At 48.3% G+C, this 26,286-nt stretch overlaps 1 protein-coding gene across 12 annotated transcripts in view; it reads left to right on the top strand.

The window, feature by feature from the left end:
* The window catches only part of LOC140394956 (CUGBP Elav-like family member 4), a 558,707-nt gene that overhangs the window by 425,559 nt on the left and 106,862 nt on the right, over positions 1 to 26,286 (top strand). The gene's annotated exons all lie outside the window — the stretch shown is intronic.

Here is a 26,286-nt window from a genome sequence, read left to right as displayed (position 1 = left end):
GATGTCTTGTAGTAGCGCTCTCCCCTCTTCCCCCCCCCCCCCCACTCCCCTCCCCAACAGGAAACAATCTCTCTGCATCCATGCTATGAAAACCTTTTAGAATTTGGAAGCCCTCTATTTGTAAAGCCTGTCAACCCTTTTGCGATATACATATACCTATGCCCATCCTTTCAACTTTCACTGTACCCGCTGGAGACTACATCTCTATATTTTTTATAATATGGTGACCTGAGCAGTCTTTTGTGATCGAGATTGTGAACCCAAGATTTGATATAGATTTAGCACAACTTTCCTAATTTTATTAAGCTAGGAAGTGCTAGGGGGGGGAATCATTTATAATTGGCAATAATGGCTCCTTTTGTACCAGCACCTCAAAGCGTTTTGCATAATCAATGGCTTATCCTGAGGTGTAACCACGTGCCAAGTAGCCAAAATGAACAAGGTGTAAATTTGCCAAAAGATGCCCACCGCACCAATGACATTGTCCGTCTGAACTAGGAAAATCCTCACGAACAGGAATCAGAAAACTTCGGAACAATATCAGCAAAAATGCTTTGAATTTATCTTGCCCCTTACAGAGTGCTCTGGGTCTTTGAAACCCCCTTTTTTCCCCTGAGAGTAGAGAAGAATTATTAAAATAATATTAATTATTTAGGATAAAAAACTGAAGGAATGAATACAAATCATTGCAAATTTCGAATGACCATTCTTTCTTCATAATTCACATATAAATTATTGAAACTATTGAATGAATGTCTGAATAACAAATTAATAATTTTGTTGAGTGAAAAGTGCTGCACAAACTCTCCCTTACCCTGCCACTTGTCTCCAGAGGTAGCTTGTTCTGCAATTATTCCACTGGCGTCAGCCATCTTACCACAGTCGGATTAACGTGGTTAGCACCGTTGCTTCACAGTGCCGGGGGCCCGGTTTCGGTTCCCAGCTTGGGTCACTGTCTGTGTGGAGTCTGCACCGTTCTCCCCGTGTCTGCGTGGGTTTCCTCCGGGTGCTCCAGTTTCCTCCCACAAGTCCTGAAAGACGTGCTGTTAGGTAATTTGGACATTCTGAATTCTTCCTCAGTGTACCCGAACAGGCGCTGCAGTGTGGCGCCTAGGGAATTTTCACAGTAACTTCATTGCAGTATTAATGGAAGACTACTTGTGACAATAATAAAGATTATAATATTATTATTACAAGCACACATGCATGCACATGAATAGATACACATGTATACACATACACGTATACATACATTATTGCACACACACATGCATACATAAGCACATACACATGCACATACACACATGTATACATACGCACATGCATACATACATTGTGACTGCTTTGGGTGGGCTGGCTTCTTGAATGCAGTCAGATGTAGAAGATGTCACAATCATTACGACATCTCGGTTCACTGATAACTTTCTTGTAGGGTTGGCTACTCGAACTGAGTCACGTGCTTATTCCAAAAGGTAGAAAGGGAGAGGCCTTCAGCCTGTTTCCTCGGTGTCACTTGCAGTATTTCTCTGATGGTGGGGTAGTCTCGCCTTGAAATACTTCACCCATTTGTATTTCCAAGGAGTTTTGGGTGTGTCTGCCTGTGGCAGCCATTGTTTCAATATCCAGTACTTTGCAGTTTTAATGTCTCTTTCTTAGGCAGCTATGAATTTCAATGGGTGTCTGAATTACAGGAAATCTCTCTCTCTTCACACTCTCCTTAGGGTGATTTCTTTGTTTCTTATCTTCACTTTAGAATGTGGCCTTGCTTTTCCAGTCAGTTGAAAGTTAAAAAGTTGTATTTAAAAAAAAATAAAGGGGCACAGTTTAGTGACAACCCCCAGAGATTTAAAACTAATTACATTTCTATAGCGCCTGCCACGACCTCAGGGTGTCCTGGAGTGCTTTACAGCCAGTGATCTCTGCATTCAGCATGGGATGGTGCAGCCCTGGCCCTTCTGACTCACAGCACACTGTTATGGGCCAGGGTTTAGAAAACACCAAAGTATATGATGGAGTTCACCTGACCTACAACTGTTTATTGAATGTGGCTGGGATGAGCCCAAGAGCCTGCCTTTCAGGTGTTATTCAACAGAGTTCTTAGGTGCGTTTAATCAACAAAAATACACTTTATTCTATGAATTTAATTAACATTTACAAACATAAATCCCCCACACAGCTACAGTAATCTATGTATAACGCTTATTGAATCCCCCCTTAACTGTTCCAATTCAATAACAAGATCCAAGTAAAAAACAGAACCCTCTTCAAAGATGTGGCCCAACATTTGGCATTCTTACTGGTATAAGACTTGTTACTAATACTCTTGTTTTCCTTTCCAAACAGCAGGTTTGAATTCCTTCTAGAAAGCAATTATCTATTTTAAGCTATCAAGCATGTCTGGAAACAGCTTTTTAAAATGAAGAAAGAGAAACCCTTCTTCCAACCTGTGCAATACAAACCAGTCCCAACTCAAAGCGAAAGTAAAAACTTACAGAGCCACGGCCAGCTCTCAGCTCAAAGTGAAAGTAAAAACTTGCAGAGCCACAACCCAACTCCACCCGCACAATGACACCACTGAAGCCATGTGATAAGACAAAAACATTTCTTGCAGGAACATTCCCATGACAAGACATAACTGTCATGGAGGTGATCTTTCACTTAGTTTGTTTCATGGATTTCCACCAACACTGAACAAACTCAAAGCCTGATGTCAGAGATCTTTTTTCCTGTTTTGTTTGGTACAATTGGCGGGATATATTTTCCACCAGGCCATTGGGGGCTGAAGTCAAGTGGATGAAACACCAGGTTTCCCTGCCATTAAGCTCCAATTTCCTTAATATGAGCCCCAAACAAGAAGAAAAGAGAGACTTGCATTTATATAGCACCTTTCTTGACCTCAGAACATCCCAAAGTGCTTTACGCCCACTAGACTACATTTGAGGTGCAGTCCTGTTGAAATAGAGGAAATGCCGCAGCCAACTTGCACACACTAAGCTCCCACCAACAACAATGTGTTAATGACCAAGTCATTCATTTTACTGATGTTGGTCTTGGGCACAATATTGGTCTAGGCACTGGGGAAACTCCCCTGTTCTTCTTTGAAACAGTGGTATGGGATCATTCACTGCCATTTTGAGAGAACAACTGGAGGTTAGAAATCTCTTCCAATAGGTGGCACCTCCAATAGGGCAACTTTCCCTCGGCACTACACTGGAGTGTCAGCCTAGATATTGTTCTCGAGCTCGTGAAGCTCCTACCAGCCAACGATGGTCAACCTTGGCAAGAATGCCCACTCAGTGTATAATGCTATTTATCACAGCAACAGTATTATGAATGTATGGTTGCTATGGGACAATTGTGATCTAACAGAGCTGGACAAACTAGGTGCAGGGAGCATGTTCTCCCTGACTGGGGAATCTAGAACCAGGGGACACAGTTTCAGGATACGGAGTAAACCATTTAGGACTGAAATGAGGAAATATCTCTGCATCATAGGATAGTGAACCTGTGGAATTCACTACCACAGGAGTCTGTGGAGGCCAAATCACTGAACGTATTCAAGAAAGAGATAGACAATTTTTTACATCTTAATGGCATCAAGGGGTATGGGAAGAAAGCGGGAATATGACATTGAGATCAAGGATCAACCACAATCATTTTGAATGATGGAGCAGGCTCGAAGGGCCGAATGGCCTACTCCTGGTTTCTACGTTTCTAATATAATCCAGTTTAGTTCACAAATGCACATCGGGACCCTGGAATATAATAATAATAATAATCGCGTATTGTCACAAGTATGCTTCAGTGAAGTTACTGCGAAAAGCCCCTAGTCGCCACATTCCGGCGCCTGTTCGGGGACGCCGGTACGGGTAGACCAAAGTTAAACATGGGCAATTCATCGTCTAGCACACACAATGGGCCGAGTTGCCCATCTGTAAACGCGAGTGAGACACAGCACCCTGCTTCAGCAACATTCCATGCTGTTGCGTGTACTGCACAAGTGATCTCCCAATCTCGCCTTTGTACCATAGATGTAGGCCTTTAACTCCCTGCAGCAATGCCCAATATCTTAAACCCCTTGGCTCCATGGATTTGGGAAGGCAGTGGTCATTTGCATTAAAAGATTATCAGAGATTTATAGTGAGGTATTCTCCATCCTAGCCTGGACTCTTCCATCCATCCCCCCCAAAAAACCCACCCCAGTGTGCACACTGTGATCTAATGGAATGGCAGGATAGGTTTGAGGGGCTGAATGGCCCGCGTTCCTGTGCTCCTCTGCTGGCAGGTGTGAGGACATGGGAGATTGACGTCCTCCCATTTAATTCCGCGTGGTCTCCAACAGCAGAAAATCAAACCTGGCTGCCGGGGGCACAAACGCATCTGTGGACTGGCATCAGGCTGGCAGAGCACTGGCCACATTGGCACGGTACAGTGCCACAAGACGGCCCTCCCCTCAGGCACCACGGACTGTAGACTGCCAGGGAATTGTGCCTACTGACTGAGAAGTCTGCCTGCTGTCGTTAGCTTGCAAGAGTCTCACGCACATCTGCCAAGGGGACATTTGACATATTGGCAGAACGTTAGCAATGAGTTGCCGAGCCAGCCTGCTGCGGAATCAAAGCTTGTGTCCTGAATCCTCCCCTCCGCCAACCACCGCCCCCGCACATCATTCCCTGTGTAACACATTTCTAATTAGCAGTTTGTGATGACATGCTATCCCCTGACAACACCAAGACTAACAATCAAGACAGTAATTATGATGTTATTGCTGTACAGTATATAATATTTTGCCTACATTAAAATTATCTATTGAGAAAGCTGCATGTTTGTTCTTATTGTGAAGATGCCCTCCTGCCACAGTGGGAGAGGGCATGTTGGCATTTGTTGCCCAAGCTGCCAGTAGAAGCTGACAAATAAAAATTCTATAATTTTTTTACAATCAGATTTCTGGTGGAGGCAGCGACCGGCTACGTTGCAACCAAGATCTATTCTCCCCGTTCAATGAATATATAAGATCTCGTTGCACCATTCGAAGAGCAGGAGAGATCTTACAGGGTCATGGCTCACATCTATCCCTCAACAGACACCATCACGTCAGCCTTGCGCAGTTGGTAGCCCTCAGCCTCTGAGTCACAAGGTTCTGGGTTCAACTGGGTGGTGAGCTGCCTTCCTGAGCTGCCGCAATCCGCGTGCTGTAGGTGCACTCAGAGTGCTGTTAGGGAGTGTGTTCTAGGATTTTGATCTAGCGACAGTGAAGGAACGGTGATATATTTCCATGTCAGGATGGTGTGTGGCTTGGAGGGGAATTTGTAGGTGGTGGAGCTCCCGTGTATCTGCTGCCCGTGTCCTCGGTGGTAGAATTAGTGGGTTTGGAAGGTGCTGTTAAAGGAGCCTTGAGGAGTTGCAGCTTCTATATGGTATACACTGTTGCCACTATGTGCTAATGATGGAAGGAGTGAATGCTTAAGATGGTCGGTAGGGTGCCAATTAAGTGGGATGTCTTGTCCTGGATGATGTTGAACTGTTTGAGTGTTGTTGGAGCTGTACCCATCCAGGCAAGTGGAGACTGTTCCATCACACTCCTGACTTGTGCATGGCAGTTGGTGGACAGGCCTTGGGAGTGAGGAGATGAGCTACTCATCACAGAATTAACAACCTCTGACCTATCCTTGTAACCGCAGTATTTATATGGTTGACTCACCTTAAGTTTCTGGTCAATGGGAACTCCCAGGATGTTAATGGTGGGGGAATTCAGAGATGGCAATGCCATTGAATGTCGAGGGGAGTAGGTTAGATTATCTCTTGTTTCCTGGCAATTGTGTGTCATGAATGTTATGAATATTACTTTCTACTTATCAGCTCAAGCCTGAATGTTGTCCAGGTCTTGCTACATTTTGATGCAGACTGTTTCATTTCACACAACGCCAGCTGGAAAGTAAAGTAATCTTCCACCAGAAATGTAACAGAACTTTAAATGTTTTTGGAGGAGGAACTTTGGGGGAAACTGTTCAATATTGAGTGAGCATGGATTGGGAGGAGGGAATAGGATCCAATTATTTACTGGTAGTGACAAGTACTGGTGCCTATGAGTCGGCTAGTTCCACTACACTTTGCCTTTACCAGCTGGGTCGAGTTTGTTGCCATTTCACCAACTATTTATTGTTGTATTGTTAATTGTGTAAAGGCATTACAAACAGCAAATGTGATTATTAAATTATTACCTTGGTATTCGTGGAACTTCAAAGTGTTACCGTTTGGGTAGAATAGGCAGCACCTACACGGGATGATGAACTAATTTATTGTTTCCATTGAGTTATGTATCAAATTTAATGGACTTGTTACAACCCCAGTTGATGTTATAATTGGACGGTAACATCCCAGAATAGAACCCTGGCTCAGAAGTAACTTTTACATTTATTTCTAAAAAATGGAGGGACAGAGTCAAAGGCCCGCTATTTAGTTTTGACAGCAGGAAAAAAAACATTTATTAGACATTTAAAAAATTGGATTATTATACAGTACTCCTTTAGTTTGACAAATACACCCAGATTCCAAGATTAACACAGATTACAAAGTACAAAGTGGTCTCATTAACACACCAAGTCCCTTTTAAGCACACAAGATGACTGCGGTGAGATACACTCCTCTCTAAACCCAAGTGAATGTCTGTGGATTTCTCTCAAAATCCCCCAGATGATTCTTATCCCATGAGCCACCTTGGGCGGGATTCTCCGACCCCCCGCCGGGTCGGAGAATCCCCGGGGGGGAGGGGGCGGCGTGAATCCCGCCCCGCTGCTCCGACGCCGGCTGCCATATTCTCTGGCGCCGGTTTTCGGGCGGGGGAGGGAATCACGCCGCGCCGGTTGGGGCCATTGGCAGCGGCCCCCCGGCAATTCTCTGGGCCCCGATGGACTGAGCGGCCGTAGGTTTCTGGCCAGTCCCACCGGCGTGGGTTAGACATGGTCCCACAGGGCGGGATCTGCTGGTAGGCTGGCTGGTGCGGTTCTCAGGGAGGGGGGGGGGGGGGCGCGGGGGGATCCGGCCCCGGGGGGGGGGGGCCCACGGTGGCCTGGCCTGTGATCGGGGCCCACCGATCTACGGGCGGGCCTGTGCCGTGGGGGCACTCCTTCCTTCCGCGCTGGCCCCTGTAGAGCTCCGCCATGGCCGGCGCGGAGAAGACACCCTCCTGCGCATGCACTAGAATAAGCCTGCCGGTCTGCGCGGAACCTCGCCGGCGGTTCTGCACTTGCGCTAACTCGCCGGTTGGCGCGCCGCGGAGGATTCCGCAACTTCCAGTTGGTCTGACGCCGGAGTGGTTTGCAGCGCTTTTTACGCCGCCGTCGGACCATCACGGGGATTCGGGAGAATCCCGCCCCTTGTCTCCGGCTTCCACACGAGTAATTTCAAATTACGCTTTCAAAAGTAACACTTTCAAATCTTCTTTTAAATTCTGCTTTCCCACCGCTGCTTCCATCGAGATTTCACGCCTCACCCTTCAGGTTTCCTTTGCCTTAAAGGGTTTTTTTACACAAACTCTGAGGTCCAGCCAGCGATATCAAATATTGGGCGGGATTTACTGATCACCCGGCCACGTGTTTTCCGGCAGGGTGAATCTACCGGTCCCGCCATTGTCAACGGGATTTCGGGATCCAACGGGTGTGGGATCGGAATTTCCAGCTGGCAGGAACAGCCGCTAAATCCTGCCCAATGTCTCCCAAACTGTCATCATTCCTCACAAACCTTCGCACATCCACAGAGCCCGTTGCAGGCCCCTCCCGCTATTCCCCTGACATAGCAGGATTTGCACCGGCAGCAACATGGCTGATGAACGCCCCCCCCCCTCCCAGTGACTGGACAGTGAATGTGGGAAAGCTGGTTGACCACGGAGGGTAGAATTGATAAGCCTGAGTCACGAGGTCATGTGCTCGTAATCCTTCTCCAGAGCCTGGTGCACATAAACTAAGGTGACACTTCAGTGTCGGTTCTGAGGGAGTGCTGCACTGTCCTTTGAATGAGGTGTTAAAGCAAGGCTGCACGAGTACGAACTGGAGCCAGAGAGTTCACCCTTATGTCCTGGCCCGTATTCACCCCGTAACCAACATGAATTAAACTGAATACCTCATTGCTGATTGCGGGAGTTTGTGGTGCTGGGCCAAAGAAATTGGGGGAAATGCAAGAGGCCAGGATTGGAGGAATGCAGAGATCTCAGAGGGTTATCATGCTGAAGGGGGTTACAGAGATGGGGAGTGATGAGACCTTGGAGGGCTGTGAAGACAAGTTAGAGGATTTTAAATTTGAGACATTGGTGGACTGAGAGCCAATGTAGGTCAGCAAGCACAGCTTGTTGGTGCAGTGAGTGACAACTTTTTCTGTCAAGCATATTGGTCGCGGCTAGGTTCCTGCACTTATTGGCAAAACCAGCTCACCGCAAAATTAAAAAGAGATCCTGAGGGCTGTGAAAGTCCCAGGATAATGGCCCATAAGGTAACTTTTTTATTAGGCAGTCTGCCACAGCTGCTTTCCACGCCCCAGTTTCTCCTTTCCGTGAGAGCTGTCACCTCACAGGCTGACTGCAAGGTGGCAGGACCCACAACAGCTGCAGCGAGCTCATTCTCAGATGCAACCTGCCATCAGAAGCTGACCTGTGACCTTTGTTTCCTGGAGCAAACAGTCTTGCTGCTGCGATCTCAGCCTGTGAGCGAGTTTGTTCAGGGACCGCTGTGCCACTCTACCAATTTGCCATTAAATTCCAAATGAAAAATTTATCAATGTAATCAGAGGCAGCATTAAAGATCAAATCAAATGATTGAATATTTATGTGTTAAATGCTGCTCATCGATCACAGTTACCACATGTAGCTGAATTACATTCTCAAGCCCCACATATTCAGATAAATGCTCACGGACACACTTTCACGCAACAACCTTTATTCATAAAGGCCGGACGTCTCTGGCTGTTGGGTGGTGGTGGGATTCTCTGTCCCACTGGCAGTGCACCCCCGCCCCAGGTTTTCCCCTGGGGTGGAAAATCCCACTGACAAGAGTTGGGAGCAGAAAATCCCACTGCCAGCGAGCAGCGGGCCGCCGAGGAACAGGTGACTGGGAGGCCGGAGAATGCAGCCCACAGTACCTTTAACACAGTGAAATATCCCGTGCTTCACAGGAACGTAGGCAAACAAGTTGCCTGAGGGGATATTGGGACAGATGACCAAAGATTTGGACAAAGAAATGCGTTTTATTGAGCGTCTGAAAGGAGGGGAGAGAGTCAGCGAGGTTGAGAACGCCAGAGCCCAAGGCCGAGACAGCGGAAGGCACTGCCAACAATGGTTAAAACAATGGAAATCATGGAAGCAGCGGTCACTGGGTTATGGGGATAGGGTGGAGGTGTGGGCTTAAGTAGGGTGCTCTTTCCAAGGGCCGGTGCAGACTCGATGGGCCAAATGGCCTCCTTCTGTGATTCTATGACAAGGAACTAGAATTGGAGGAACGTGGCGAACATGGAGGATTGGAGGTCATAGAAGCCAGAATTTTACATTGCTCGGGAGGGTGCGCATCTGACCCGGAAGTGCAAGAAATCGTGCGAGTAGTTGTCGGGGCACGTGTTCTGACGTTATTACGCTCTAGGGCAATATTTTGGTTAGCGGGCGCGTGCGAGAGTAGGACGTGCGTCAGCCGATAATCAAGCTGCCGATTTAGCCCATTAAGGGGCCAATATCTGCCTGGAGTCTGCATGTTCTCCCTGTGACTGCGTGGGTTTCCTCCGGGTGCTCTGGTTTCCTCCCACAAGTCCCGAGAGAGGTGCTATTTGGTGAATTGTGTTATGGGCCAGGATTTAGAAAACTCCAAAGTGTATCATGCAGTTCACCTGACCTACGACGTTTAATAGATTGTGGTTATGGGGAGCACAAGGGCCCACTTTACAGGTGTGATGCAACAGAGATCTAAAGTACTTTTAAAACAAAACCATGTTTATTTATGAATCCTGTTAACACTTTATAAACACACAGTACACATCTTAACAATTATCAACACCAATAATCCCCACAGATACAATATTCTATAAATAACCCTTCATAACGTTCCTAACAATATCCGTAAGTCCAAAATACCCTTTTTACAGAAAGACAGCTGGTTTAAATTCTCTAGAGAAACAGGTATTACTTTGAAATCATCAAATGATCTGGAGACAGTCTTTAGATTGCAGAGAGAGATCAATGCACCTTCTTGCTGTGACTGCAGCTTCTTCAACTCTAAAAACAAAACTAAAACACACAGACACATACCAGTTTTTTGCTCAAAGCAAAAGTAAAAGCAGAGTCACAGCTCAGCTCCACCCACACACTGACATCACTGCAGCTATTTGATAAACACCCATTTCTTAAAGGTACATCCACTCCAGCTACTTGATAAACATCCATTTCTGAAAGGTACTCTCACGTGACAATTGGACATTCTGAATGCTCCCTCCGTGTACCCGAAAAGGCGCCTAGGCGGCTAGGGGATTTTCTCAGTAACTTCATTGCAGTGTTAATGTAAGCCTACTTATGACATTAATAAAGATTATTTTATGTTGTCCATCTGCTTTTACGGTTGGCGGGCAAACTGATTGACCTGTTTTAGTTGCAACTTGGATCCAGGATGGGATGAGCTGTCCAGGGCTGAAATAAAATTAACACAGCTGTTTGGGGACCGAGGTACCCTCATTCTTCTTGTCGCCCACCCTCATCCCCACCTCCCCGGCACTGTTCAGCCAGCGTACAATTGAGCTCCAGGACCCACCGTGGCTGGGAACGCACTTTGTGTCAGCTCCTGGGCCCACTAAGTGCGCACGCCTGATGGGCAAAAAACTTGAGTCCAGAGATGAGAAAGTGGTGAGACCATGGAGAGATTTGCAAACAAGAATGGGAACTGTAAAAGTGAGATGTCGCCAGGCGGAGAGACGATACGGATCAGCAAGCATGGAGGTGATGGGCATGTTGTGAGTGAGGAGGTGGGCAGCAGAATTTTGTCCAGGTTTTAGGGAGGTGGGATCGGTGGCGAGGAAGGTGGGGGAGGCAGCAGACCGGGACAACTGCAGAGGAGTGGGTTTCTACTGCCAATACTTGGACGCGGCGGGAGTGAATTTAAAATGGCTGAGCCTATCAGTAGCACTGTAGCAGGAAGGAACCCAGTTGGACAAATCGATGCCTCAAACTCCCCACTTTACCTGGAGGAGTTGTGAGTCACCACCGGGGCAAGAACTAGTGGAGGGAACTGTAAATTATAAAACAGTGGAGCAGGGGAGAACACCCGAATGAAGATTTGGAACACTGGGAGAGTACAATCCATCGATAGTTTTATTTTGATTTCTTTAGTTCTTTCCAGTCTACTTGTTGTGTTGACTGAAGACCAGCCAAGGGCTCTGAAGGTTAATAAAATGCAGCGATAAGATAAAAAAACAAAATGCGGTCTCTGTTGGAAATACTCAGCAGGTCTGGCAGCACCTGAGGAGGGAAAACCAGCTGAAGTTTTGAGTAGAATGCGATGCTTCTTCAGAATAAAGAATTTCCAACACTTGCTGTTTTTAGTTTTTATTTTAAGAAAAAATGCGGTCACTGTTTATCTATCCCAGCAGCTGGCTGACGGGTAACCCATCACTCCAAACAGCCAGTTCAGAACAGACGTAAGTTTTTAAAAAAGGAACAAACTTGCATTTGTAAAGTGCCTTTGCCGAGGTCCCGGGTTCGATCCCGGCTCTGGGTCACTGTCCCGTGTGGAGTTTGCACATTCTCCCCGTGTCTGCGTAGGTTTCACCCAAAGATGTGCAGGGTAGGTGGATTGGCCACGCTAAACTGCCCCTTAATTGGAAACAAAAGAGAACTGGGTAAAAAAATGTATAAATTCCTTTGACCTCAGCCTTCCAGTCAATGAATCCCTCTTGAAGGGTTGTCACTGTCACAAGGACCCTTGCTCGTATGATAAGACTGGGTGGAGTTATTGTCGTGTTTTACCATTGTCTTCGCAGTTCTGATGAAGTGTTGAATTGGAGGCAGAGGGGGAGTGGAATCTTCAAATTTTGCTACCTGTCATGTGAAATGTGAACATTAAAAGATTGTGTATTAGCCGTCAGCCTTGGCTGCAATAGATTTTCAAAGTATTGTTTGTTTTACTCCCACTTCCCATGTAATGTCTTCATTCTCCAAGGCTTGCTAATCATGGCTCAATGATGCCATGATATTTAAATGGATTAAGAAGAGGAGGCAGGGTTCAAGAACTCGATCAGCTGACACAGGAATTGAACCTGTGAAGCCACCAAACGCCATGCACTAACCGACTGAGCTAACGGGCCCAGCACTTTTGTTTTTATATTTATTTTGAATTCTATATGTCGTTGATATGCCTGTGGGCCATATCACAGTTGGATGGTGTGAGACCTCTCTTTTATTACGCTCCTGTATTATCTTGATATACTATGGAGTGTAATATGTGTTACTCAAACCTTGGTTACTGATGAGGTCTTCTGAATCTCGCTGAACAATGCTCGAACTCGTCCAGTGGTAACAAAAGGTTTATTGAGTATAACAATAATTGCATGAGTTCTTTACTTTAACATTGATACTAGTGATAAGGTAAACAAGATCTAACTAGAGCAACTATACATAACTCCACTAACCATTTGAACTAATCCGATACTGCCCTGGTCACAGTACACCCAAAGGAGAGAGCCAGACACCCAATGTGGTTGCCTTTATACCCTTGTTGGTCCGGCCCTTTAGTGATCATGTGGTGCTGCTGATTACACATTAACCCCTTATGTACATGCACATACAGAGATCACTACATCCTACTTTTTTTCTTGTGTTACATATTTTCTGCATGTTGTAAAGAAAATTGAACAAATATAATGGATGCAATTTGCAAATGCATTACATAAAATCAATGAGTTAAACAGTCAAATGTTAATACATTTAGTCTTTTAGTTTTTTTTTTTCATTTGCTTGAAACAGGTAGATAAATGATGATATGTACACGTTGTGATGATATTGATGATTATACAAAGCCATTTAATATTTCTGAGTCAATCTTAATAAAAAAATTTGAGTCCAAACTTTATGAATTTATTTGATTGAGTTGCTTTCTTCTTCTGTTGTTGAAGTGGTGATGTTGATGTCGTCATTTCTTTCTGAACGTCGTCAGTGTTCTTGTGTTTGAATAACCAACAAGTCATCATGAGGTGTTTGAATGGTCAAATCACTTTGTTGTCTGATTTTGACTATTTTTTCTATGCTTGTGGTAGCGATTCTGTATTACATCTTTGTTGTCTGACCTGGACTTTTTCCTGTGCTTGCGGTATTGATTCTGTGTATCATCTTTGTTGTCTGACCTGGATGTTTTCCTGTGTTTCCGGTATTGATTCTGGATGTCATCTGCCTTGAAAGCTGGTTTGCTTGTTTGTTGTGGAGCAAATGTGAATTTGTGAGATTCGTTGTCATGCCATGGTATGTTTGTACTCTTGCCATTGTTTTGAACTGTGCTGTTACATTGTCCTTCATGTGCAGAGTTGTACTATGTCGTACACGTTGTTGTTTCATTGTTGTTTTTGTTTCTATCGTTTCTGTCTTTGTTGTTGTTGTTTTTGTCATGCTTGTTGTTGCTGTTGTTGTCTTTGTTATGCTTGTTGTTGTTTTTGTTGTTGTTATCGTAGATTTTGTTGTTGTGCTTGTAGTTTTTGTTGTTGCTGGTGTCTTGTTTCTGTTGTGTTTCTTATGTTTTTTGTTGTTCTTGTTGCGCTCAATGACTGTTCCGTGTGGATAATTCGAGTCATTTTGTGTGTGCCAGTGTCCTTTGTGGTATCTGATGTTTCATTGAGCATTTCTTATTGATGATTGTGAGAATTATCTGATGTTGCATTGATCTTGGTGACATCAGTCATTTGTGGTTGATGTGATTCCTCTTTGATTCCTTGGTGCTCCTCTTCTGGAGTCACTTCTGGTTCACTTGAATCATCATTGATTTCTTGGTGCTCTGCTTTTGGAGTCATTTCAGGTTCATTTGAATCATCTTTGGTTTCTTGGTGCTCCTCTTCTGGAGTCAAAATCTTCAAGATTTAATTTTCTTGTGGGTAGTTTAGAGTATATGAGGTTTTAATTGACGTGGTATCACTGGACTCAAGAGTAGTTTCACTTTGATTGTTGAGTGCTTCTGTACAGACGAGCTGAGATCTGTCAGTCTCGTTATGATCTTGCACATCTTGTGTGTCCGTTGTGATCACTGTGTCACTATTCTCACATACAGTGGGTAGACATTCAGTGTCTTCTTGTTGTTTAAATGAGCTGGGTGGACTTTCGTAGTCTTTTTGTTGTTCACATGAGCGTGGTAGACTTTCATAGTCTGCTGCTGGTTGCTCAGATAAGGTGGATAGATCTTCATAGTCTTCTTCGTGGTTGTCATGCTGGAGTCTTCAATTGCTTCCATTCTGGGGTCTGTCAACGAGCTCTCTATGAAGGCTTGCGTCGCTCTCCCTATGGAGTCTCTCATCACTCTCTCTGTGGAGTCGTGCAGTGTTCTCTCTGTGGAGTCAATCTGTGCTCTCTCACCGGAGTTGGTCAGTACTCGCTGTGTGGCCTTTTTTTCGTCTTGGCTAATTGACAGGTTGCTGTCGTCCAATGTAGCAACGATCTGTCATTGCATCATGAGTAGATTCGTATTGAGCTTTTCAACCGTGTTGCTGATGCTACGATCATCATATCCGAAGAACTTAGCCATGCCTGAGTAGTATTCTTCAATAAACAAATCATCTCGTTTTGTTTCGGATTCGTTATTGTTCATAAACAAGGCATTTTTGTATAGCGATTTCTAGAGTTAGATACTTTTCTTGTGAAGGTTCTTCCCTCAAATTTTTATCAGATAGTCCATAAATTAATTGTTCCAATGTCATAGTGTCTCTGAAATCAGCATAATTACAGCTTTGTGCTATTAACTTTAGATCTGTAATAAAATCAGTGATGGGCTCTCCGTTTCTCTGGCATCTATGACAAAAGTTAAATCTTTCCAGCATCTCACCAGACTGACTTTTACAGTGTTCTTCAAATTTTGCGATGATCACTTTAAATTTAGTTTTGTCTTCACCTTCCAAGAAATTAAAGGAGTTATAGATCTCTATAGCTTCATGCCCTGCTATTCCGATTAGTAGTGCTATTTTCATTTTTTCAGAGACTGTGTTTAAATCATTAGCTGCCATATATACTTGGAACTTTGGTATAAATATTTTCCAGTTATTACTTAAGTTACCGTCAGTTTTCAGCTGCATTGATACTTGAACGTGGTCCATCGAATCGTTTAGTCGTCGAGGATCCATCTGCTGCCAAGTCTTCCACAGTCGAATATCCAGTCTGAATTTTCTTCTCTTTTTGTCTAACTAATCTAACTGGTTCTTTTAAAGTCAACACTCCTGGTACCATCTTTTATTATGCTCCTGTATTATCTTGATATGCTACGGAGTGTAATATGTGTTACTCAAACCTTGGTTACTGATGAGGTCTTCCAAATCTCCGTGAAGAAGACTCGAACTCGTCCACTAGTAACAAAAGGTTTATTGACTAACTATAACAATAATTGCATGAGTTCTTTACTTTAACATTGATACTAGTGATAAGGTAAACAAGATCTAACTACAGTAACTATATGTAACTCCACTGACTATCTGAACTAATCTGATACTGCCCTGGTCACAGTACACCCAAAAGAGAGAGAGAGAGACCTAATGTGGTTGCCTTTATACCCCTGTTGGTCCGGCCCTCTGGTGATCATGTGGTGCTACTGATTACACATTGACCCCTTATGTACATGCATGTACAGAGATCACTACAACCTCCAACCAGCAGGTGGAGGTATAGGCACACCTTGCGGTCTCAAGGACATGGGGCAGCATGGTAGCACAGTGGTTAGCACAGTGGCTTCACAGCTCCAGGGTCCCAGGTTTGATTTCCTGCTTGAGTCACTGTCTGTGTGGAGTCCACATGTTTTCCCCGTGTCTGCGTGGGTTTCCTCCGGGTGCTACGGTTTCCTCCCCCAGTCCAAAGATGTGCAGGTTAGGTGGATTGGCCATGCTAAATTGTCCCTTAGTGTCCAAAAAGGTTAAGTTGTGTTATTGGGTTACGGGGATAGAGTGGAGGCGTGGGCTTGAGTAGGGTGCTCTTTCGAAGGGCCGGTGCAGACTCAATGGGCCGAATGGCATCCTTCGGCACTGTAAATTCTATGATTTTATTCTATGTGGCCTGGGGACCTGTATATAAAGAGAGACTCATCTGGCCACCTGAAGAGAAACATGAGATAGAGGATAATAATCGTACGTGTAACAGGTCAGCAGAAGTTGCAAGTTCCAGAGGAATAGCAAGACTCCATGATAACATGCACTGTATCAGATTGCCATCCTACCGCACGAGACACAATAAAAAGATCTTGCTTTGGACACATCAAAGTGTTTGTGAGTCAATCGTAGAGTACAAGGGGCCAAATACAACACTAATATTAACAATTTACCTTCCTGGCCAAGAATTTCCCCAGAGTTGCTCGATGGTAACTTCGAGTGTGGAGGAGGCAACCCCCACCTGTAAGCGAGGTTTCTGTTGCACCTCCTATCAGGATGTGCCTGCAAAGTGGAAATAACTCCAAGAAATTCCTCGACCACATCTTGCCCCCTGCCTGTTCAGTCACAGAGTCTTCACTGAGCGTGCTCATCCCGGGAACAAATGCTTCATTCCAGCGATCTCATGTTTCCTTAGACAATCGGCCACTCTTTAACCTCAGTGGGGCGAGAGTGGGGGGCATTCACTGACACATTGCAAATTAAAGCCTCTAGTGCTGTTTGGAGCAATTCTATCTCTTTCGGCCGTGATGAATGAATGTTTCAATTAGACAAAAAGAGAGGCAAATGAAAATATTGGGCGAAATTCTCCCCCAACGGCGCGATGTCCGCCGACTGGCGCCAAAAGACGGGCATCGCGCCGGCCCAAAGGTGTGGAATGCTCCGCATCTTTGGCGGCCTAGCCCCAACATTGAGGGGCTAGGCTGACGCCGGAGGGATTTCCGCCCCGCCAGCTGGCGGAAATGGCGTTTGTTGCCCCGCCAGCTGGCGCGGAAATGCGGCGCATGCGCGGGAGCGTCAGCGGCCGCTGTCAGTTTCCCGGCTATTGCGCGGGAGCGTCAGCGGCCGCTGTCAGTTTCCCGCGCATGCGCAGTGGGGAGAGTCTCTTCCGCCTCCGCCATGGTGGAGGCCGTGGCGGAGGCGGAAGGGAAAGAGTGCACCCACGGCACAGGCCCGCCCGCGGATCGGTGGGCCCCGATCGCGGGCCAGGCCACCGTGGGGGCACCCCCCGGGGTCAGATCGCCCCGCGCCCCCCCCCCCAGGACCCCGGAGCCCGCCCACGCCGCCTGGTCCCGCCGGTAAATACCAGGTTTGATTTACGCCGGCGGGACAGGCAGTTTCTGGGCGGGACTTCGGCCCATCCGGGCCGGAGAATCCAGCGGGGGGTCCCGCCAACCGGCGCGGCCCGATTCCCGCCCCCGCCCAATCTCCGGTATCGGAGACTTCGGCGGGGGCGGGGCCGGGATTCACGGCGGCCAACGGCCATTCTCCGACCCGGCGGGGGGTCGGAGAATGACGCCCCTGGTTCTGGATTCTCCGCTGTCGGAATTCTCCGTTACGCCAGCAGCGCACCCACGCCTGGGGATTTTCCGACGGCGTGGGGCTGCCCACAATGGGAAACCCCATTGGCCGGCTGGCGGGACGAGAATCCCACCCATGATATTTTCCTGTCGAGTTCTTTCTTCTCTCTGGGGATATGGTCGGCTCGAAAATAGGAAGTTGACTTTCAATTTGTTTCCAAGTATAAAATTGGCATTGTCGGTCATTCACTTGTTATCGAAACTGCTTGACATTCGGTTCCGATAATCATAAGGAAAATCAGGCATGTTTATAAAGAGAATCCCATCACTAGTTTTATATTCTCATGGCAAGTTGGGAAAATCTCTGGCGTCTGGATTTGACTCCAGTCTAGACTGGATAAAAGTCCCTTCTATCTGCTGGCTTTAAGTCCGTTGCATAATGAACAACCTCAGTCCAGTTCTTGGAGGAGCCCAACGCCCCTCTGAATTCAGCATTAAAGGGGAGTTGCCTGACTACAGGCTCGTAATATTCAGCTGTGGACCAATTGGTAACACCCTCACCTCTGAGTGCCAAGTAAGAAGTCTTACAACACCAGGTTAAAGTCCGACAGGTTTGTTTAACCTGGTGTTGTGAGACTTCTTACTGTTCTCATCCCAGTCCAATGCCATCATCATGAGTGCCAAGGCTGCGTGTTCAAGTCCCACTCATGAGCTTTGCATGTGATTGGTTGATACACCAATTCAACACTGAAGGAGGTGCTGCATTGTTAGTGGAGCAGTCTTTCAGGCGAGATATTGAACCCACCAATCAAGTGGATGTGAAAGATCCCACAATGCTATTTTGTAGAAGACCAGTGACATCTCTTCCTTTGCTTATTGTCCCAGGCCACCCAGAAAGAGTTACCACCTGACACGCAATAGCCGAATCACATAGTCCCAGGCATATTGTTCGTCTCTCTCTCCCTCATTATTATTGAAATATTGACTACAATTAAAGACTAACCCCAAGTAGATTCTGCACAAGTGACAGTGTTTAATGCTGACATTGATGGCCAAGTATAGTTATTGCACTATCAAGCTTTCTTCAGTAAACCAATGTCAGTAGTTTGTGTTCAATATTTGTATTGATTCTACCCTTGGATTAAACAAACATCTTCACCCAATTGGTGCTTAGTTTGATGAGATGAAACTCCTCTCTTAAAAATGTTACAGAGGACTTTGGGGCAGTTTTCCAAACCATTTCCTAATGAGTGCAATCTCTGCCTGTATCGCTGCACTAATTGGCACTAAATAGGAAGTATCTGAGAGACCACAGAATGGCTGATGTGTGAAATTTGCAAGGATCAATGCTGATGTTTTTCCTGAGATTGGGGTCAGAATTTGCTGAGGGAGAGTGAAGGAGGTTTCGCCCCTCCATCTGGTTTGTACAGTGCCTGAAATAGGAGTGCCTGGTTCTTATGCTGGGCGGTGTGGTGATATGCCTGTAAACAATATTGTAGATGGCTGGTGGTGCGACCTCCAACCAGCAGGTGGCTGTACAGACCCACCATGCAGTGTCCAGACAGGGGTCATGTGACAAGGCACACGGATATAAGTACGGGCACATCTGATGATTGGCAGATGGTTATAAGACGTACAAGAGGACAGTCATGCTCAGTGTAGTTCCGGAGGAGTACAAAGAAACTCCATGATAACTTGCTCTGTAACAGATTGCTATCTTACCACGTGTGATTCAATAGAGATCCTGGTTTGGACAAGTCACAAGTCGTTTGGTAGATTCCTTGCTAGACATCGAACACCAAACAGAACCGGCGGGACTTTCCAATCACGTCAGCAGGGGGCAGTGTGGAGGGTGGGACAGGAAGATTTGGAGAGCTTCCAAAAGTCTATTGACTTCTGGTAGCTTTCCAAAATGTGTGTGTCCGGCCTGCAAAGGTGCCCACCACTGGCGGGACAGGAACATCTACCTTTGGGTCTGTTGGTGCTCCGTTCCGATCACTGACATCCCTCCATGTCCAAGGCGCTATGTAAATGCACGTTGTTATCAAACACAAAATTCACCAAAGCAAAATTCACTTCAATGTTGCTGAGAAACTTTGCCCTTTCAGGATGAGATGTTAAACTGAGACCCTGTCTGCCCTACCGGGGACTTCAAAAATCTTTTGGCACAACATTATTTCAAAGAAGAGTAGGAAATCTCTTCCCAGTGTCATAATATACACCAGTATATTATGGGGCAGACACACACACTGATGGACATGCAGTGGGACCAATCAGCATACACAACAACGCAGCCAATCACCAGTGAGAGCACACGCACTATAAAGACGGGACAGGAGAGTTCCCGCTCATTCTAGTAGCAGCCAGCTCAGAGCACAGAGCTCACAGCCTGCAACACAGACATTCACCATGTGCTGAGTGCATCACCTGGTTAGGACTAGGCAAGGGTCAACAGTTAAAGCTGGTATTGCATTTACCCACAGTTCAAGTATGTTAATATAGTTAACCTCATAATAAAATAGAGTTGCACCACTTCCAGTGTTGGTGACCTGTTTGTGATCCAGAACACCCAACACATCACCCAGGAGCCCAGGCCAGTATTTATCCCTCAACCAGCATCACTTAAAGAAGAACAGGTTATCTGGTCAATATCCCATTGCTGTTTATGGGAGATTTCTGAGTATAAATTGGCTGCCGTGTTTCCTACGTTAGAACAGTTACTACGCTTCCAAAATACTTAATTTGCTGTAAAAGTGGAAAGTACTTTCGGATATCTGAGGTTGTTCTACAAATGCAAGGTTTGCTTTCACAGCTGACCAAACATGTGGAGCTAGTGTCCATTCTGCCAACCCTATGCCCATGGAACCTGCTGCTTGTGTGAAATGCAAACCGCTGGGCATTTACTCTGGGCAGCTTTTCATCCTTATCACCCTCAAGTACATAACTCCCCCAGCCCAGAGAATCCAATGGGTGGGATTCTCTCGCCCCGGGCCGTGCCGGAGAATCGCCGCGACCGTTGCGAATTGCGCCATGCTGCCCCGACACTGGTCCACCGATTCTCCGGAGAGCGGAGAATCGGCACCATCGGCGCCGGCATGGCGCCCATCGGGGGTCGCGCTACGGGGCTCCCCGGCGATTCTCGGCCCGGGGTGGGACGAGCGGCCACAATAAAAAAGCAGAGTCCCGGCGGCGTCGTTCACACCTGCTCTTACCCGTCGGGACCTCGGCGTGGATGAATCCGGGGGCCGCCTGGTGAGGGGGAGCCTCCGCTGTGGCCTGGCCCGCGATCGGGGCCTACCGATCGGCGGGGCTGCCTCTCGGGCCGGGGGCCTCTTTTGTTCCGCGCCGGCCCCTGTAGCCCTACGCCATATTGCGTCGGGGCCGGCGCGGAGAAGAGAGCCACTGCGCATGCGCGCATTGGAGCCAGCCCCATTGCACATGTGCAGACCCGTGGCGCCCACCTGACGCCGGGGATCGGCAGCTGGAGCGGCGTGGGTCGCTCCAGTGCCAGGCCATCGAGAAATGCAACGGCGTTTACGACGGCGTCAACACTTAGCCTCAGGATCTGAGAATCCCGCCCATAGAAGCCCTACAGTGCAGAAGGAAGCCATTCGGCCCATCGAGTGTGCATGACCCTCCGAAAGAGCATGTTACCTAGGCCCACGCCACAGTCCTATCCACATAACCCCACACATTGAGCACGGCCAATCCACCTAACCTGTACATTTTCGGACTGTGGGAGGAAACCGGAGCACTCAGAGGAAACCAACGCAGGGAGTATGTGCAAACTCCACACAGACCCAAGGTCAGAATCGTACCTGGAACCCTGGTGCTGAGGCAGCAGTGCTAACCACTGTGCCGCCCCCATGTCCACGTGCAAGCAGCTGTATGACATTCCTGGAGCTAATGTGATTTCATACTCGTATAAAGGCCAAATAATGTACAAATATAACTGATGATAAGTGACATTTCTGCTCATGTGCATGCAGTTCTGTTTAGCAGCTCTTTAATAAGGGTTTAATAAGTATACCTGGCAATTAATTAGGCCTGCGGGAAGGCTCAGCTTCGACAAGGTGATCGCACAATGAACCTCGACTTCAGAATTATTGTTACTCACAATGTCTGAAGGAACATTGTGGTCGGGGAGAGGAATATTTCTTGAAATAGGCAGCAATGGAACGGTTCTGTACGGGCAAAATATAGAGGCGCCAGAGACGGAGCATGAGTATGATGGCAGAACTGAGGGATTATAACTAGCAGGAACAATTGAACATGGAGCTCTTTTCTTCAAGTTTAAAAAAAACAACCAAGGGACAGCAGGGTGGCGCAGTGGTTAGCACTGTTGCCTCACAGCGCTAAGGACCCGGCTCAATCCCAGCCCTGGGTCGCTGTCCGTGTGGAGTTTGCACATTCTCCCCGTGTCCGCGTGGGTCTCACCCCTACAACCCAAAGATGTGCAAGGTAGGTGGATTGGCCACGGCTAAATTGCCCCTTAATTGGATGTAGCACACAATGACTTACGCGAGACGAGAAGCGATGAAGTCGATCTAGGCTTTATTAAGCGAGACTTGTCCCCAGCAGCTCAGCAACAGAATGAAGCTGCGGGGAGAAGCTCGAGCTCTTATACTCCGCCTTCAGGGCGGAGCCAGAAGTCGGCAGATCCAACCAGGACCCGGGACCTGTCAGTCAATAGCCTCTCGGCTTCACAGGTACCACATTACCCCTAATACATACCACCACATTGGAAAGAAGATTCAGACTTCCGATGGCGTTCGTGAGCGGAGTGGTCGCAGCAAAAAGGCTCCCGCAGGTCCACGAAGTCGGGGTTTTTTCAGGGGATCTCCGTTTAAAAAAAAAAATTCAAGTCCCACGAAATCGGGAGCAGGAGAACTGGGCCCTCGGGTGCGATCCGGCGCCCCCCCCCCATGCATGGCAGCAGAGCGCAGGGCAGGACAAGCAGCGGGGAGCGACCGACAGACCCCCCCCTCCCCTCCCCCGGCAGCGACCACCACGAGGCAGGAACAAAGAGGGACTCCTGACCAGAAGCCTCTCTCTCTCGACCCTGGGTGAGTGGGGAAAAAAAAGGAAAAAAGAACTTTTGCAAATGCAAAACGTGTTCCCCTGAAAAGGATTTTATACAAGAGGAAAAATAAAGTGGTAAAGGAGAGAAGGGAGGGGGAAAGAAAAAGGGAAGAAACAAACAAACAAACAAAAAGGGGGGAAAGGAAAAAAAGAAAGGGAAGGGGGAGGGGGGGGAAAGCAATGCCAGAAGGGAGCCAAAGCAGAGGGAGATGGGGCACCAAAGGCAGACGGGGCAATGGGCGAGCCAGTTCGGACGAGCTAATCAGCGCACAAAGCGGCGGAACTGGGAAGACAGGTGCATTCTCCCCCGGGTCCAGGGGGGAACTGGAACTGGAAGGCAGCCTTTGCCGAGGCGCAGAGGGAACATCAGCAGGTAAACAAGGCAGAAGCTAGGGCAGACATAGAGGCCGCAGTGCAGGCAGCAATGGCCAAGGCCCTGGCGGAGGTGCAGCAGGCCCTGGGCAGAGCAGAGGAGAAACTGGAGGTCCAAGGGGAGAAACTGGAAGTCCAAGAGGCGACCATTAAGGAGCTGGAGAAAGCAGCGACTGACATGAGCGACCGGATCACGGCCCTGGAGAGGGAGCTGGCGAGACTGGGCACAACACAGGGGAGCCTGAAGGGCAGAGTGGACGACCAGGAAAACCGCTCGAGAAGGCAAAATGTCAGGATAGTGGGCCTATCAGAGGGGATCGAAGGTAGAAACCCCACGACGTACGTGACTGAGATGCTGGGCTACTTAGTGGGGAGGAAAACCTTTCCCAACCCACCAGGAATGGACAGAGCACACCGGTCGCTGCGCCCAAAGCCCAAAGCAGGGGACCACCGGAGTGCAGTTATAGCTAAACTGCACCGGTACCAAGACAGGGAAACAATCCAGCACTGGGCCAGGAAAAACAGAACCTGCAAATGGGAAAGACACTCCATTAGAATTTACGAGGACATTGGGGCAGACCTAGCCAGGAGACGGACCGAGTTCAATAGAGCGAAAGCAGCTCTTCACAAGAGCAACGTGCATTTTGGTATGCTGTACCCAGCGAAACTCTGGGTCACATACCAAGAAGGAGAATACTTCTTTACAGCCCCCGCCGAAGCAAACACGTTTGTCGAGGAACACGGGCTGGAAAACCAGCAACGAGGGTAGAAACGAGGGGCCCCTGGCAAGGGGCAACAACTCGCCGACGGGGGGAGGGGAGGGGTGAGGCAACGCCAGGCACCCCCCCCCCTGCCCCCGCCACGGCGAGCGCACCCTGAACAAAGAGCAAACCACTGCCCGAGGTACCGCTTCAGGTGGGAGACCAGGCCCCAACACGAGGGAATGAGAGTAGCGGAGAAGGGAGAGCAAGCAAGAGGAATGCAGGGTAGGATAGGGGAAGAGAGGACAGAAAATCGCAGAGGCCGGGCAGGGGAGAAGCGAGACAGTAACTCCCGAGAGGGGGGCCACCACACGAGCAGGAAAGCTAGCGCCGGGGCCATGCAACAAAGCAGGGCTGCAGCGCGCCCCCAACAGGGGGGGCAGGTGCCAGGCAGGGGGTGGGGGGGACCACTCAACAGAGGTGGGAGAGCAAACGGGGATAGGAACAGGGGAAAGAGGAACAAAGGAGGGGTATACGGGAGAGGGGGGAAAGGGGAGAAACCGGGAGGTGGTGGGACACAGGGAGGGAGAGACCGGGGAGGGGCGACACAGGGAAGGAGGGACAAACAGGGCTAGAAAAGGAATTGGGCTGCAAAGTGCCACAACCAAGGGCTCGAAACAAGGAATCGCTGCAAGCACCCACCCAGTACGGTCTCTGGGCGAAGGGAGACCCCAGAGTGCAGGGGACTACCCGCATGGTGGATGCACAGTGGCCGGCCATGTCGGGTGCCCCCGGATCAAAGGGAAATACCGGAGCGCAGGGACCCGACCGCATGGAGAGAGCAGTGTCAGCAGCCATCCTGGACGGCCCCCTAACAAAGGAAAAACCCCGGAGGGCAGGAGCGCGTCCACCAGGTAAGTATGGTTAATCCCACAGGAGCGAGGGGGCAGAAGCCCCCCACCAGGATAGTCACCTGGAACGTAAGGGGACCCAACAGCCCAGTGAAGAGATCCAGAGTCCTCACCCACCTAAGAAATATGAGGGCCGAAATAGTCTTCCTCCAAGAGACACACCTGAGAGAGCAGGACCGACTGCGGGTAAGAAAGGGCTGGGTGGGACAAACCTACCATTCCTGCTATGGGACAAGGGCCGGCGGGGCTGGCGATATTGATCAGCAAGAGGACAGTGTTTAGGGTGACAAAGACGGTTACGGACCCGGGGGGACGGTACGCCATAGTCAGCGGGGCCCTGGATGGGGCACCGGTAGTACTAGTTAACGTGTACGCACCCAACTGGGACGACACGAATTTCATCAAAAAGACCACGGCAGAAATCCCTGACATAGCGACGCATCGACTAATCATCGGGGGGGGGGACGGGACTTCATCTGTGTACAGGATCCAAACACATACAGATCAAACCCCAAAACGGGGAAAACCTCAAGCATGGCAAGGGAACTCAGTCACTTTATGGAGCAGATGGGAGCGGTGGACCCCTGGAGGTTCACCCACCCAGGGGAGAAGGAGTTCTCCTTCTTATCCCCAGTACACAACGTATACACCAGAATTGACTTCTTTGTGGTGGGGAAAACGGTGCTTCCGGGGATAGACAAAGTGCAATTGTGATATCAGACCACGTTCCACACTACATGGACGTGAGGCTGGAGACGGGCAGGGCCCAACATCCCACATGCAGGTTGGACGTTGCCCTACTAGCTGACAAGGCCTTCAATGAAAGGATATTGCGGGCCATACACAGAGAACAACCAGAACGGGGAGGTCTCACCCTCCACGTTCTGGGAAGTGCTAACGGTCGTACTAAGAGGGGAAATCATCGCTTTCAAAGCATGAAGAGACAGGGAGGAAAGGGTGGCTAGGCAGCAGCTGGTCGACTCCATACTGGAGGTAGACCGTAAATACTCCGAGGCTCCGACCATAGAGCTCCTGGCGGAGAGGAAAGAGCTACAAAGGAACTTTGACCTGCTCTCCACCAGGAAAGCAGTGCACCAACTCCGCCAGACATGTGGGACCCTATACGAACGCGGAGACAAAGCCAGCCGCCTGTTGGCACACCAGCTGAGAAAGCGGGCAGCCATCAGAGAAATTACACAAATCAGGGATGCCAGAGGCACGTTAGAAACAAAACCAGTAAAGATCAACAAAAGCTTCAAGCCCTTCTACCAAGGGCTGTACACCTCGGAGCCCCCAATGGGGGAGTCCGGGATGAAACGGTTCCTTGATGGACTGGACATTCCAGTCATGGGGGAGGGCAAAAATCAGGGCATGGAAGTACCACTAGCACTGGGAGAGAGCATTAGCTCCATGCAGGCGGGGAAGGCTCCGGGGCCAGACAGGTTCCCAGCGGACTTCTACAAAAAATGTGCGACAGCACTGGCCACGCACCTGCGGGAGATGTTCACAGACTTGCTAGCTAGGGGCACACTGCCACCCACGCTAGCACAGGCCTCAATCTCGCTGATACCTAAG

The sequence above is a fragment of the Scyliorhinus torazame genome, chromosome 18, assembly GCF_047496885.1.
Source record: "Scyliorhinus torazame isolate Kashiwa2021f chromosome 18, sScyTor2.1, whole genome shotgun sequence".
In the NCBI taxonomy this organism is placed as follows: domain Eukaryota; kingdom Metazoa; phylum Chordata; class Chondrichthyes; order Carcharhiniformes; family Scyliorhinidae; genus Scyliorhinus; species Scyliorhinus torazame.
The sequence above is the reverse complement of the archived record's forward strand: the minus strand, read 5'-3'. Positions and strand labels throughout refer to the sequence as shown.